At 40.7% G+C, this 14148-nt stretch overlaps 1 protein-coding gene across 1 annotated transcript in view; it reads left to right on the top strand.

Moving 5' to 3' along the window:
• The window catches only part of SEMA6D (semaphorin 6D), a 302415-nt gene that overhangs the window by 155137 nt on the left and 133130 nt on the right, over nucleotides 1–14148 (top strand). The gene's annotated exons all lie outside the window — the stretch shown is intronic.

Below are 14148 nucleotides of genomic sequence, written 5' to 3'. Positions count from 1 at the left end.
ATTTTAAATAATTGCGCTTTTCTTTAGCCGTAACTTCCATTGCTCAGTACTGAGATGGATTTAGATAGTACGGTGAGGTGAAACCTAGCCAAATTCGACTGTACCAAGAGTCATAAATGCAATGTAGATGGAAATACAAAGACTCAAATACCACCAAAACCTTTGCAAAAATAAGTAATGAACAATTTTAATACTATCGAGAGAGTGGGGGATAAAACAATGATGTAGAAAGATTTTGGCCTCGCTCCTCTGGCAACTGAAGAGAGCTGATAGGTCTTAGAACTGCAGCTGCTTATATCACCTTGCTTGGAACGTTCAGTGTTGTGAGGAAGCATGCCCCTCCAACCGTCAGAACTTTCTAGAGGGTTCCAGCTGCAGGATCTATACTGACAGTACTTGAAGGGGAAAGGTAAGCTTTAAAAAATCAGGCTAATGAGAGAGGCCCGGCCTAGAGAATGTAGTCACAGGCCTGTGTCAAATCCCCTTATATTGTAATATAGATCTATAGTATAGGTAAGTATTTAAGCTCTTTGGGGCAAGGACTGTCTTTTTGTTCTGTGTTTGTACAGCACCTAGCACAATGAGATCCTGGCCCAAAACAGGGGACACTACTGCAATACACATAATAAATAAAGTGTACAGGAAGAGAAGTGTTTGATTGCACTGACCAAGCAATCATATTGGTAAGCTGTTTGATGTACCTCCAAAGTAACAGGCAGTGGGAGAGTAACTGGGCTGAAAAGACAGGAACTGACTGCATTAGAGCTGTGCAAAACTCAGCAGCTTCATTTCGGAGCAGGTTCGTTTCTTGTAAACAGTTCCTTTGCTTTCAGTTTCATGGGCTCAGACTCCCAGATTTTGCTTTGATGTTTGAATGAACAAAGTGTCCAAAACTAGAGCTGGGTGAATACTGGAGGGAGTGGGGTCAGCATCTTTGAGTATTTGCATTAATAAAACTAGTGAATGTGATCCATGTGGCCCTCGTCTATTTGCTGTTGTGAGTATTCAGATAGGCACGTTTTGTTCATACAAATGTTCGGGCAATTGATGTCATACAGATAGACTTGTTCGCCTGAGATTCTGCATGTTCACCAATACATACTCGCATGAGCAATAGCAACATAAAACTATGATAATTATGGTCATCCAAGCACGAACCAGAAACAGTCTCATCTGCCTTTGCTATTCAAACTGTGCAATTCTGCCAACAGTGAATGAATAGTCACAATGAGCAGTTTGTGAGCAATCCATAGGCTGAACTGGTCACACGAAGTGTTTAACAAGCAATTGAAAATAATGACTAAATGAGGTGGGGGAAATAGTGGGGGGAAAGTTGGTTTTTGGATAATTTGCAACGGACAGAAAAATGGGCCAAAGGGTAGATTGTGGCTTTAGGCATAGCCCTGAGTAAGGGAGTGCCCACCTATGTCACTCTAGGAGACACTAAAGAGGCACAATTCTTTCCTCCCTGCTTGCTTTTGGGGTAGAAATAAACTTCTTTTGGCCTTTACCAGTAGCAGATTACTACACCCTACACTGAATAGAAGGAGGATCTTGAAGGATGAAGCTGAGACTCTATTTCTCACCTCTCCCTGGCCTAGTTCACTTGCAGAAGGGTGAGGGGCCGTGGCCCAATATGACTTGCTTCCCTACACTATGCCTCGTTTTAAAGTCTAGGAAGGCCACACAGCACTGTATGTGTGTGGGAAAGAGGCCATGGGGTTGTCTTACTCTGTCTTGTGCCCCTGCACAGCCTTATAGGGCCAGGCTATAACTGCCCCTCACTTTGTCTAACAAAGTTGTGTACTATAAATGGATTGGCCAGCTGGCCCTGGAACCACATACCTTGGGGAACCTTTCTAGAAATCTGGTTTGAGTTTCAGGTTGCAGTGAAATATGAAAGTAGCTGGGTTTTATTGGTTGTCAGGTTTCGTTGAAAACCTTTCACAACAGCTCTAGTCAGTTACTGTTGCTTTTTGCATTTCTCTGTAAAAAATTGTTAGAAAAATTGGGAATTCAGAAAGGGAGGGGCACCCATTTTTTCTTGTTTTCTTCCTGTTTTTAGTTCCCCTCCTAGAGGAGCTTCCCTGAATATTTTCCTATGGAGATGTCTGAGCCATTTAACTAACTTTGACAATAGAATTACAGCCCCATTCTTCACTGGCTTAGGCAAATGGAAAAGAAGTTCTGCAGACTCTGGCAAGTAGACAAGAAACCTGGAAAGGTGGTCCAATTCCCAACTGGCCAGTGGTGTTAGAAGTCTGGAAAGGCAGTCTGCACGGTGGCTGGCACGTGAGACAGGAGGGCCCAGGAGGTGGTTAAGTTCCCAGCTGGCAAGAGGAATGGGAAGCCTGGAGAAGTGGGCTGCTTTCCGTTTGGCTTTATAGGTTGAACAAGAGGCCAAGAAATGAGGTTCAGTTCCCATTAGCCTGTCTGGTTCTTGATTTGCTTCCTTAGTTAAGAGAGGCAGAGAATACTGATGTTGTTCTGCCAGGGACAGGATTGAAATTGAGCAGCATGGAAGAATACAGACTTAAATAAGCACAGCTCACTGTCTCCACTTGCTTTTGTCAGTTGTTCAACAACTCTGCTGCCAGCAACCTTACTTACTAAAAGGCAGAGAGGGGAAGGGAAACAGGGGTCATGGGGAGGTTTTGTGTGCAGTTCTGTGTTTGGTTTTTTAGCTTTTTTGTTTGTTTATTACAGAACAGTTTATGACACAACAAACTACTTTGTTAGACCCTCCAGTGTCCTGATGATCTGAATATTTAGAATCAAATTAGTATTTACTGAGAGCTTTTCAGGTGTTTTCTATACTGTACTTTATGGTCTGCCTGTTACAAATTATTAGATTTGTCAAAGGTATTTTACACACTAGACAACAGTGGCTTTATCAGCTGTGTGAGGTGTATGTATTTTTTAAAAAGGTGTATTATTTACCTGCAAAACTAAATGGCGCTATGTAGTTGGCTCCTTTTTAAAAACTGGATTTTTGCTTCCATTGACTGTAATTCTTCTCTTGGAACTTGTTGGGCTATTGTTTAAATCATTCTTAAATTCTATACCAGCCTTGTTGGTTTTGTGACAGTATATTGTAGTTTAGTGAATAGGACACCTGTGTCCTACCTACCTCTTATAACTTTCACACACAAAATTCCTTTTGGACTTAAATTCTCGTCACTGAAGGCTTTATTCTGAAGATTATATTTTAACACATATACAGAGTTTGGATGAAATGTTCAAAGGCACCTCTGTCTTGCCCAGTGGTTCTCTTTTCAGCACAACCTGTTGTCATCTCTCCTTTAGCCAGTTCCTTAACCACCTTTCAATTCTTGTACTAATCCCCATCTTCTCCAGTTTGACAAATAATTGCCCATGTGGTACATTGTCAAATCCTTTAATGAAGTTCAGATAGATTAGATCTAGAGTTCCGAGAGGCATTCTACCGGAGACAGGCACAAAGCCTCAAGGAGTTCAGAGGAAGCAAGGCCACTTCTACGCCCCTTTGTAAGGGGACAGCAAGCATTTCCATCCGTGTGAGGCTAGCTCTGCTGGCTGTGGAGCAGGAGAACCCATGGACCCACCTTCACTATCTGGAGATGATAGTGCCACTGCAGACACTAGGTTGGAGCAGTTCTCATGTGCAAGGGAATGCATTTACCAGGCTCTTGTGTCACACCCACAGACCAATTTAATTGCTGCTTCACAACTTCAGGAGTAGGATCCCTTTTCCTGGAACTCAGCACATTCTCAGAGGACAGCACAGCTACTCAAGCTGTGGAAGAACATGGGTTTGGTCCTGCACTTGCCTGCTACAGAATCCTACAGAGATTTTTGTTGCAGTTTCTGAGCATCTTCCATAATCACACTTGAAATTTCAATATACCTGTAATTCCACCCCTTTTTACTTTCTTGTTTAAATACAAGCTGATTACTAAATTGTTATTGCTGAGTTACTCAAGCGGCAGTGCATTAAACCAGCAAATTGGGGATTTTATATTCATAAAAGCTTAAAATAGAAAACAAAATTCTTTTTTTTTTAAATGGTTAAAAAAACCTCTGTCTGAGACTTTGTATGCCACCTTTCATCCTGGAGCATTTTTTTTCAGTTGAGTTCTAAACCACTCATAAATGGGTTTTATAGGAGAAGTGCTGACACAGCCTTAACTATGGAATCTTGAATGGCAAACTGCAATAAAAGATCAGGCTTGTAATGCTGCAGTAGGGAGAAAGAAATATGGTATGCAAAAAAGGAAAATGTTCACAGAAGTACTGGACCTCAATCCATTTAACCCAAGCCCTATATTTTCTTTTGCTGAATAAAGTTTTTTTTTTTTTTTAAGGTCGATGGTATTTTAGCTTTTTCCTATTGATTACTAAGATAGATCAGGCTGGAAAAGAGTAACATTGCTGGAAACAGAAATTGCTTCCAGGCAAATTCTTAAACCTATTCTTGAAACACTAGATGTTCAGATTTCAAATCAAAAGGGGCTGCTGCCCAAGAGGAACTGAGTTGTTGGTGTAAGAATTGAACACCAGGTCCACTAAACTTCCACTGAAGCTTAACTCACTGTAGCAGGTTACTGTCATTCACATTCGGTATGCTGCAAAGGGAAGGCCTAGCTGACAGAGCTGGTGAACAGTAGCCATTTGCAGAGCACTATACAAGTAAAAATAAAATATGTTCCTAACATGAAAGTGCTTCTGTATGGACCTGTTAGCCAGACAAATCCATTGTGAGACATTTCAGCAATGGTGTAGGGTAGCAACTGTCAGTCCAGCTTTTTGACAGTGGTAAAAGCATCTTCCGGGTCCAGGGTAGGTGCTTTGTGTTAAAGCTGAAATATCGTGCAAGAAGGGTTCATAAGAATCCTTACGGGATTCTATTTTCCCAATAGCTATGTTTACTGCTTACACTCTTCAGGTTAAAAGATGGTTTGTATTAGCAGAGATCATGAGGAAAATCACCAGTCCAGTAGAAGAAAGAGATGATGGCTATTGTGCTTATAACTAAAAAGACTGGGGAGCCTCTTGTGGAAGCAATCTGAATATGTCACTCCTTTTATTATTGCTGAGCTTGGATGTACCTGTAATGGTGTACCTCGTGCAACTGAAAATCAGTTTGCTTTTTCCATTCAGAACCAGCTCTCAAATTAAGCTTTCTCAAACATTTCCAATAGAACAAAGAAAGCTGGCTGAGATAATATTTCATCTTCTGAAATAAGAATTCTTCAAAGCCAGTCACATTACACTGGGCAAAGGAGGACACTGCTCACTTGAGAGTCTATTGAGAATCTATGAGTGCTCATAAGTTCAAGTCCATCTACTGCAGACTTCATGCACTACTAGCTATTACACTAGCTTGACAGTAATCTTGGCATCATCTTTTATTCCAGTCACAAATGGCTGTCAAAAAGCAAATAGCAAGAATTACTATAAACAGCAATGATTCAGTTTCAATGTCTATGGCTTTCGATAGTCTAGCAATGTAATCTCGTACTCTACCCTTAAATTGGATATAGCATATGAAGTCCATCAGCCATGCAGAAAAGGAAAATGTATATTGTTGAGGCCTTTGCTGTCTGGAAAACAGCTGATGAAGAGTCACAAAAGGAGTTTTAAATGCGCTAGAAGAAATTCCAAGTAGCATTAAAGTCACAAATAGCAAACTTAATAACTCCCGCTGGACTAACAGACCTCTTTCAAAAGTTTTTTTTATTAGCTTCATGCATCATTGTTATAATATATTAATATACAAGTGAGGTTTTTTCACTCTCTATGACAGGGGAAGAGTTACTGTAACTTCTTTTTCATGATAAACCGCTGTTGAAAAATTTGCCAATATTCTCTCCTCTTATAATTCAAAAATACCTGCAGTGCTATTCATATTTCTACTGTCCCCAAAAGCATAATAAGATACTATATTTATAATTTAATCAATGATACTTATCCTCTATAGATATTATTACATTGTTTAGATTGCTAACATATATATTTTCATCTAATCTCTTAAAAAATAAGATTTCAGAATTGTAATGTATCCACTGGTTGAAAGTTAGCTTCAGCGCTTTGTCTTTTTCAGTGTTCAGTAATTCTCTGGCCATTCCAAATCTTCTTAGATTACAGTCTCAGGAACTAAAAAGAAAGAGACAAAACTGTTAGATAGTAAAAGTACAGACTTTTGAAGAGGTCATCTACTGCAGGGATTAAAAGTTTGATTCCACCTGCTCATTATAAAGAATGTACCAAACAGGAAATGGCATAACTTTAATCTGTTTTTCCAACTATGATTGTTATGGGGATAGGAAATGCTGTAAATAATTCTTACTGCAGTCCTGACACAGTAAACCTGTAGCCCTCCTTGCGTGCTGTAAAGTATACCAACCTCGGATACTTGTGCTTCTGTTAAAGAGGAAATTTCAGACTTTACCAACTCCTGGACTGCTGTAGTTTACAATGCAAGTCTATTCTCTATACAGCATGAAAACAAAACAAAACAAAACAAAAAACCCAGTGCTGTGAGAGTTGTGCATTGTGATTTGTTTGAATTATGAACTCCAGAACTAATTTTAATCATAAACTTGAATAATAAATCCTTATAAACATGAAGCATTTACCAGGTGTCCTTCATTAAGTATTAAAACATCATTCAATTTGATATAGGTTAAAGACCCAACTAATGTGCTTTAAAAGGTTAATCAAATGTAATGAGCTTGTTAAAGTAATCAATATTTGTTTTATAGACACATTTTTCATTTGGTCCCAAACGTGCCAAGTCTCAAAGGAGGCCAAAACAAGGCCCAAGTGAGATGGGAGGGAAATGAATCACTAGGGAATAAACTGCAGTTTTCCATTAATGCCACTGTTTGCTTTCCAACTAGTATACACACATTTCTTGCTGCAAAATCTGGGTAACATAAGTCTCACTACTCCTATTGAAGTCAATGGCAAAATTCCCATTATTATTATAGCTTCTGTGCCTCATAATTAGTATTAAGTCCAATATATTTGTTCTGGAAATGGTGTGCTAAACCTGACAACAAAAGATCCATGGTATAGTATTATTCAGATACCTACATAAAAATATAACAATATTCTGATTCTCTGCATCACCACACATACTTCCCACAGACTGTGCTGCCTCCCTATGGGGATGGATTCCAATGGCCTCTTTGCCCTCTCCCATACAGGACAGTAGTTATATATAAACTCTGTTGCCACCTTAAGTAAGGAGCAAATAAAACTAGATGGAGGAGGTGTTGAAGGAGGTGGTTCCAGAAGATGAATGCAGGACAAAGTCAGAGAGTAGAAGGAATGGGAATGTGGAATATGTGGAGCATGATTAATATTTTCACCAGATATGTGCATATACTTAAATAACCACCACATGGCAGAATTTTTAAAAGTGGGGGAGAAAAAAGTAATACAATCTCCACTCCATTGGTTTGATACTAAGTCATTGTCTATCACAGCGGTTATTTTAACATTCTATTCCTCAGGCTATTCCAGCACACATCACTGCAATGATACTAAAGGCAGGTCTTCACTACAGGGGGGGGGGTCGATTTAAGATACGCAAATTCAGCTACGCGAATAGCGTAGCTGAATTCGACCTATCGGAGCCGACTTACCCCGCTGTGAGGACGGTGGCAAAATCGACCTCTGCGGCTCCCCGTCGACGGCGCTTACTCACACCTCCGCTGGTGGAGTAAGAGCGTCGATTCGGGGATCGATTGTCACGTCCAGACGAGACGCGATAATTCAATCCCCGAGAGATCGATTTCTACCCGCTGATTCAGGCGGGTAGTGTAGACCTAGCCTAAGGCACAAAGAGAAAAAGTCATATTGGCTTCTGCTCCATTACAAATGAAACAAACCAAAATGTTTCACAAATGTTTGCACTGGACTTTAGATCAACATCGTAACAGCAACTATTTTAATAATTACCCAGGGATTGATAAAGTAATGGTACTAGCAAATGTTTGCTGTGCATGCATTTAGCAATGGATCTAATAAGATACAGTATGATAAAGCAATATTATATTCCGCATGTCTGGCATCAGAATGGCCAGAGTAATCTTTGCGCCCTCTCCTCCTCCCTTCTTTAGCTGCACCAAACACTCTTCAGCAGTCCAGGATCTGGCCCTTCATGTGTCAATTCTACCCATTTTACATAGAAAGCCAGATCAGTTCTGGTTACACTAGTTGATCATTTACACTAGGGCTAAATTTGGTTCCCCTTTACTCCACTGCAAATCCAAAATAACCACATTGATTTCACTGGAACTGCTCTGCATTTATATCCGTGTAAGAGGCAGCATTTAGTCCCTGAAATGTAACATTAGACCCTGGATTATGCCACTGCTGAAAAAGGCCCGGAGACTTACATGGATATTGAATCCACTTAAACTACATCTGAATTTGGCCCTGCATATTTTGATTTTATTAAAGAAATTAAAGTGTCTTAAATTGAATGTGTGAGTGGAGGGAGGAGGGCATCCTTTCAATTTCAGTCAACTTCTTAGTGGAAGGTACTTCCAAATCTCAACAGATTCGTGTCAGACTAGAGGTCAGAAAAGGTTTTAATCACGTCTTTAATAAACATCTCACCCAGAAATGCAATACCTTGACAAGATTTAAACAATATTTAAACCTTTAACAGTATTTAAAAACAAATATTTTCGTTTTCTTGAGGATAGAGTTAAACCATAGGGAAGAGAATGTAGATAATACAAATTAATTTGGACGGGTTTGCATTTTGTTTTCCATATGTGTTGGCTGTTTATTGGTTTGCACTTCATCTCCTTTCTAGCACATGTTATAACTTCAGCTTGAGAGGCAGGAAGTGCACAGTTTGCTTTGATATGAGCATATTCTGTCTTTATTTTCCCACTCGGAAATTGCCATATCATTACTTGATAAATAAATGAGGACCATACTCTGCTCTGTGACCCTTATGCAGAATGTATAATGTTCAAGGGAGGAAGTTCTTGCTAGCCCTTCCTGGAAGGGTGTGTCACATTTTGGCCTGGTATATTACCCTTGTAGTGCAATAGCAAATAGGATAATTAATGTAAGTATTTTTATAACACTTCCTATTTAAACATTTGAAAATAAGTCTAACAACACAGGTAAAAAGCATCATCTCCTTCCAGTTATAGCCCCTCAGTTCACCTCCCATTGTCAATGTGCTTGTTCTCCTTGCTGTTCTTCTTCGCCTCCTCCCCAGCATCGCTTTTTTCAACCCTTCTGCAATTTTCTCTTACTCATCCCCACCACTCCCACCTCATCTCCATTTTCCTTTTTCTAAGTCTACATGGAAACGGGACTCCTGCAGCCCCACTGGTGGCTGGTGTTCCCATTGCTGGCCTCCATTCTGTCTGTGTAACATCTCAAGTAGCAGGGCATACTAGGGCATTGGCAGCTGTATCTTCTTCAGCCTCCCATGGAGGGCTGTGACTATCAGTGCACAGAGCTTGAACTGGAGTCTGCATTCAGTGAGGGCTCAGGGCACTGGCGTGATGATCCCACGTGTGTTGCTAAGCAGATAGGCTGCTGCCTTTTATACTAGTGAGTTACAACAATCAAGCATGGTGCTCATGAAGACCTGGGTCACTGGCCAAGGCTGTCTGATAGGTTGGAGCACAGTCTTCTGGCCAGTCACAAATGGAACTGGTGCCTTTTGCCCCCATGTTTATATGAGAGTCTACTAGCACTAAGTCTAAAGGACCCCAAGGCAGAGGAGGGATGTGACAGCCTATGAACAGGGATACTTAGGGGAGGGGAGTTCTCTCAAGCACTTCCCTCTGCCTACCAGCATCTCCTCATTCTTACCTAGGGCTGAAGTTTAGCAACCCATCTGCTGTGAAGGAGACACTGAGCTGGGAGCAAACTGCACACAGCTGGCAGTTCAGCCCCAGTGCATAAAGTGCACATGGAACAAAGGCTCCCAGATCTGGCAAATAAAATGTTTACATCTCCAGCCAGGTGGCTGAGGGTCACACATTACAGTCCTGCCTGGCTGCCCTTAGATTGGCTGCCCATCCTACTTCCCCACCTCCTGGGATGTAAGCAGCCAAGCAGAGATGCTGCAGGAAGCAGTCAGAGCTCTCTGCCCTCCCTCAGGAGCTGATGCCGCTCACACAGCCAAGGGAGGGAGCCCACACACCCTTGTTCAGATCACTTTAAGAACTGTTTAACTCATGTTGTTTTACCAGTTCTCCCAAGAGCTTTTTAATATTTATGTTGACTAATATGGTGGGAGAGGCTTGAATCTTATAGGGCTCTCCTCAGGTACAAGCTCTGCAGCTGCAGAAACAGATGCCCATAGCAACTCTCTGGATTTAGCCAAAGAGGAACCATCATCACTCTGGTGCAGAAGGGAGCAAAACCATTGGATGGGTGGAAGGAACCCATACACAGGGGAATGACAGCAACATGAGATGTCACTTATACATCCTCTACTTTTCCTTTCATAAAATAAGTGTGCAGCTAATTGGCTGCTTGGAAAAAGAGCAGAAGTGGCGAGGTTGGAAAGAAGCTGAAGAAGAGTCAATCTGTTTAATGTGTCTGACATGAACTAAAGCCTACACAAATGGCGGGGATTAATTAATGGTGCTTGAAACATCAGTCACTATTCCTCTGCATTTGTGACACAGAGTGCAGTGCCTGCAGCCAATAGCACCAGGGACCTTCCATGAGTCTAGCCAGGATTCAGCAAGAAACCAGCCAGGATTCAGTAAGAAACCTTAAGCCCAGTTCATTCCCGCCTAGCCTCACAGATCTTAACAGAGCGTTTGTCCCTCTCTTCCAGCATGGCTGAGGAGTCAGGCACCTCCTCAACACCATCCTCTTTTACTAGCTCCAGTATCTCTGGTAGGGACGGGGCAAAGACTGGCCATGCCAGGGCCAGGGCTACATAGGACCCACACCATTCCCTGTCTAATTTGGGACTGTATTTTTCTTCACTTAGTTCTCCTCTCCCCACCCATACCAGTCCCTATGTGTCACTATGTCCAGAGATGTCTCCAGTAGAGCAGCTCCAGGGCAGGCTGGTCCATGGGGTGGGGGGGCAAAGCTAGTGTAGAGATATATGATCTCCATGCCAACACCTGGGAATTCACCGAGTTTAGGGGTGACCCACATAAGAGCAATCTCTCTTTCTCTCTCTCTCTTTCTCATATACACACACGTACAGAGGAATGACAGTGTCAGATGAGATCATCACTGGGATTTCCTTCCCAAGAGCCATCGCCAGTGGAAGGAAATGATCACATCCCTATCCTTAACCATGTGGTCTCCATGGTCACATCTCTCAGTAGCTCTACATTTCTGATGGTTCTTCACAGTGTGTGTGGTTGGGGAGGAGTTGAGGGAAGAGCATGACCCCTGAGGCACACTTAAATAGTTGGAGTGTTTTGTTCCTCTCCCGACATTTTTATTCCAGGAGGACACATATGGGCAATTATGATTAGTGGGATGATGTTCCCATAGATAACTGGTATCAATAGTATTTTTAGTTGTATCAATGCAATAGTTTTATGACTGCTGTTAATGTGACTATAGGTATAAGAAATACAAGAATCATCTAATTCAAATAAAAGCAGTCCTTTCAAGTTAGGCTTTAGGCATTTCTGCAGCTGTATATCATTCTCCAGCGCTCTAGTCTTTAAAAGAAGAGGGAGTATCGACTGAAATGTCAGCATTAGTCATTTACAGACTAAAATATATTTATTTGTTCAGTTTGCAATTTGGTCTCAATCTGTATTATTCTCTGAAGGTGTCTGCTGTATACAACTGAAATGTTGTTTTCTGTGGGTCGGAGTCACAGACAGGACTAGCAACTTGTAGAATTGGGCCTGTAAGCAATGCCATCATCTCAGCCATGCCTAGGGAGGAATATTTATCACAGGCAACACAACAGCTAAAACCTTTAATGATCTTTTCTCACTGTGAATAATGCCCAGATTTATATCACTTATTATTATTATTTCCAGTTGTTTTACACAAGGCTGTTGTATTTAAGGCCCAAATATGTGTAGCATATGTTTGGCTATTTATAGCTTTACAATTACCTCAACAGCCAGAGTAAGACAGATGGTAAACATTACTACTAAGCATAAGTACATTTAGAATTAGACATTTAAATAAATTCAGGTCTGTCTCAAGCTTATTTAAGGGATTTTATCTCTTAAGCCATTTTAGGTGTCTGGTTCTGCTGAAAGTCTGTATTGCATGCAGACATGGTCTATATGGCCTTTGCTCTATAGATAGTTGTAGAAGGCAGATGACATTAGTTCGTGTACTTTGAACCTGGTTCATGTAATTAAGCTAATAAGACTAATTAATTTGAAAATAAAGAGAGATTAAAACTTTTAGATTGTAAATGACAATGGCTAACTTCTGTCATGCTGCTGAAAGAATATACATGCTTCAGGGAACATCAGTTGGTCTCTCTTAAAAGCCAGAAGACTTCATACAGAGATTAGAAAACTGACAAAAATACATGTCAGAGGGCCAAAGCATAATCTCCCAACTTCCAAACCTCAGGCTATGGTGGCTTTTCACATGAATCTCACAGAGCAGCAAAAATAAAGGTTAGAACTACAGCTGAGGACTGGGTGAGCTATTTAGCTGAAATATGTTTAAAGATTTCTAGGACTGCTTAAAAAATCTTCGGACTCTTCAGAGTTATTACTAGACGATTTCAAAATAAAAAATAGAGTCAAATTGTGTTGCAGAGTGAAACTAAACAAGGTTATAAAACAGATTTTGAAATTGGAATTGTTACCTTGATAATTTTTTTATACTGTTAGGATGTATTTACTGTATATCTTTAGACTTCTTTATCCAATATACATAAAAACCTCTAAATCTGTTTTTTTCGGTAGATAGCAGGGAAAGGATGCTCTGATCCAAATTCTGCTCTGTTACAATGGTGTAAATCTTAAGTAAATCCACTGAAGTTGATTATGGACCATGTAGCTGAGAACAGAATTTGGCACTATGTTTCTTCCAGACACAGGAGGCCAAATGGTCTCATGAAGCACAAAGGAGAGCAGAAAATGAAAATGTGCATACAAACACGCTAGCTTAGAGAAATACAGTGTTTACTCTATCCTGCTCCATACAATCCATATCCTGGCCCTTGCATAAAGGCTGCAGGGGATGTATTCACATTCTCCATGTTTGAGATGCTGTGAAATCCTCACCTGTATAGCAGGTCTTACAACAACAGAATATGGCTTACAGACCTGTTTCTGCACTGTCAGTATTGGGAATCTGGGAGCTATTGTGCATCATCTCCAATTACTTGGCATGTCCATGAAACAGCATCTAATAGTCCCTGTTTCCTATGTATGTTGTCCTATTCCTTTTGCCTTGAATGGCCTGTTTCCCTGCTTGGAGATGGGGATATGTGAGTTTGCCCATTGCTAGAGGCAAACTTCAAACACATGTTCAAATCTCTCAGCCAAATGAGGCACGTACCAAGATGTATATACTTTGCTGCTATCCTTGAGTGTTGAGTAGAGTTGTGGGGAGTTATTAAGCAATAATATTTTCTATTCCTGAGATGGCTGCATTTCAGTGGCAATTCCGATAAATGCCTTACCTCCCTCCAAGAGTTTTGTGAGGCTTCATTAGTTACTGTTTGAAAGGCACTACATATCTATACTCAGAATTATTATGTATTTCCCTAGAAGAAAAAAAATACTTGTCTCTGATTTAAATTGGCTATGTTCAAGCCCCTATATAAAATGTGATTATGCAGGCATGTGAATTGCCACATAGTCACCATTCTTTTTCAGTTTTCCATGTAATTGTGTTCCAGAATCAAAGCTTTCATTTAAAAAATTAAGTCCCTAGCCCTTACGATTGAGAAGAAAGCCTTCAAATTATTGAAAACCTACTAGAATCTGCAGAAAATAATAATTCTGAGAAAAGTGTGAATTGTCCTTATTACTCTCAACAGACTATTAGCACTGAACCCTAATGATTTTTAAACAGCAGCATTGTCAACTAGTTCATTTCTGATCCATTCCAGGAGAAACATCAATCTCCCGTAGTTGTCCATCCTTGCTGGATGTGGTGGCAGACAGTGCAAGGGAATGTAGTGGAGGAGCTAGTTGTTAGTTAGCTTTGTTGGAG

The sequence above is a fragment of the Malaclemys terrapin genome, chromosome 10 (genome assembly GCF_027887155.1).
Source record: "Malaclemys terrapin pileata isolate rMalTer1 chromosome 10, rMalTer1.hap1, whole genome shotgun sequence".
NCBI lineage: Eukaryota > Metazoa > Chordata > Testudines > Emydidae > Malaclemys > Malaclemys terrapin.
This window is presented reverse-complemented; position numbering and strand designations above follow the sequence as displayed.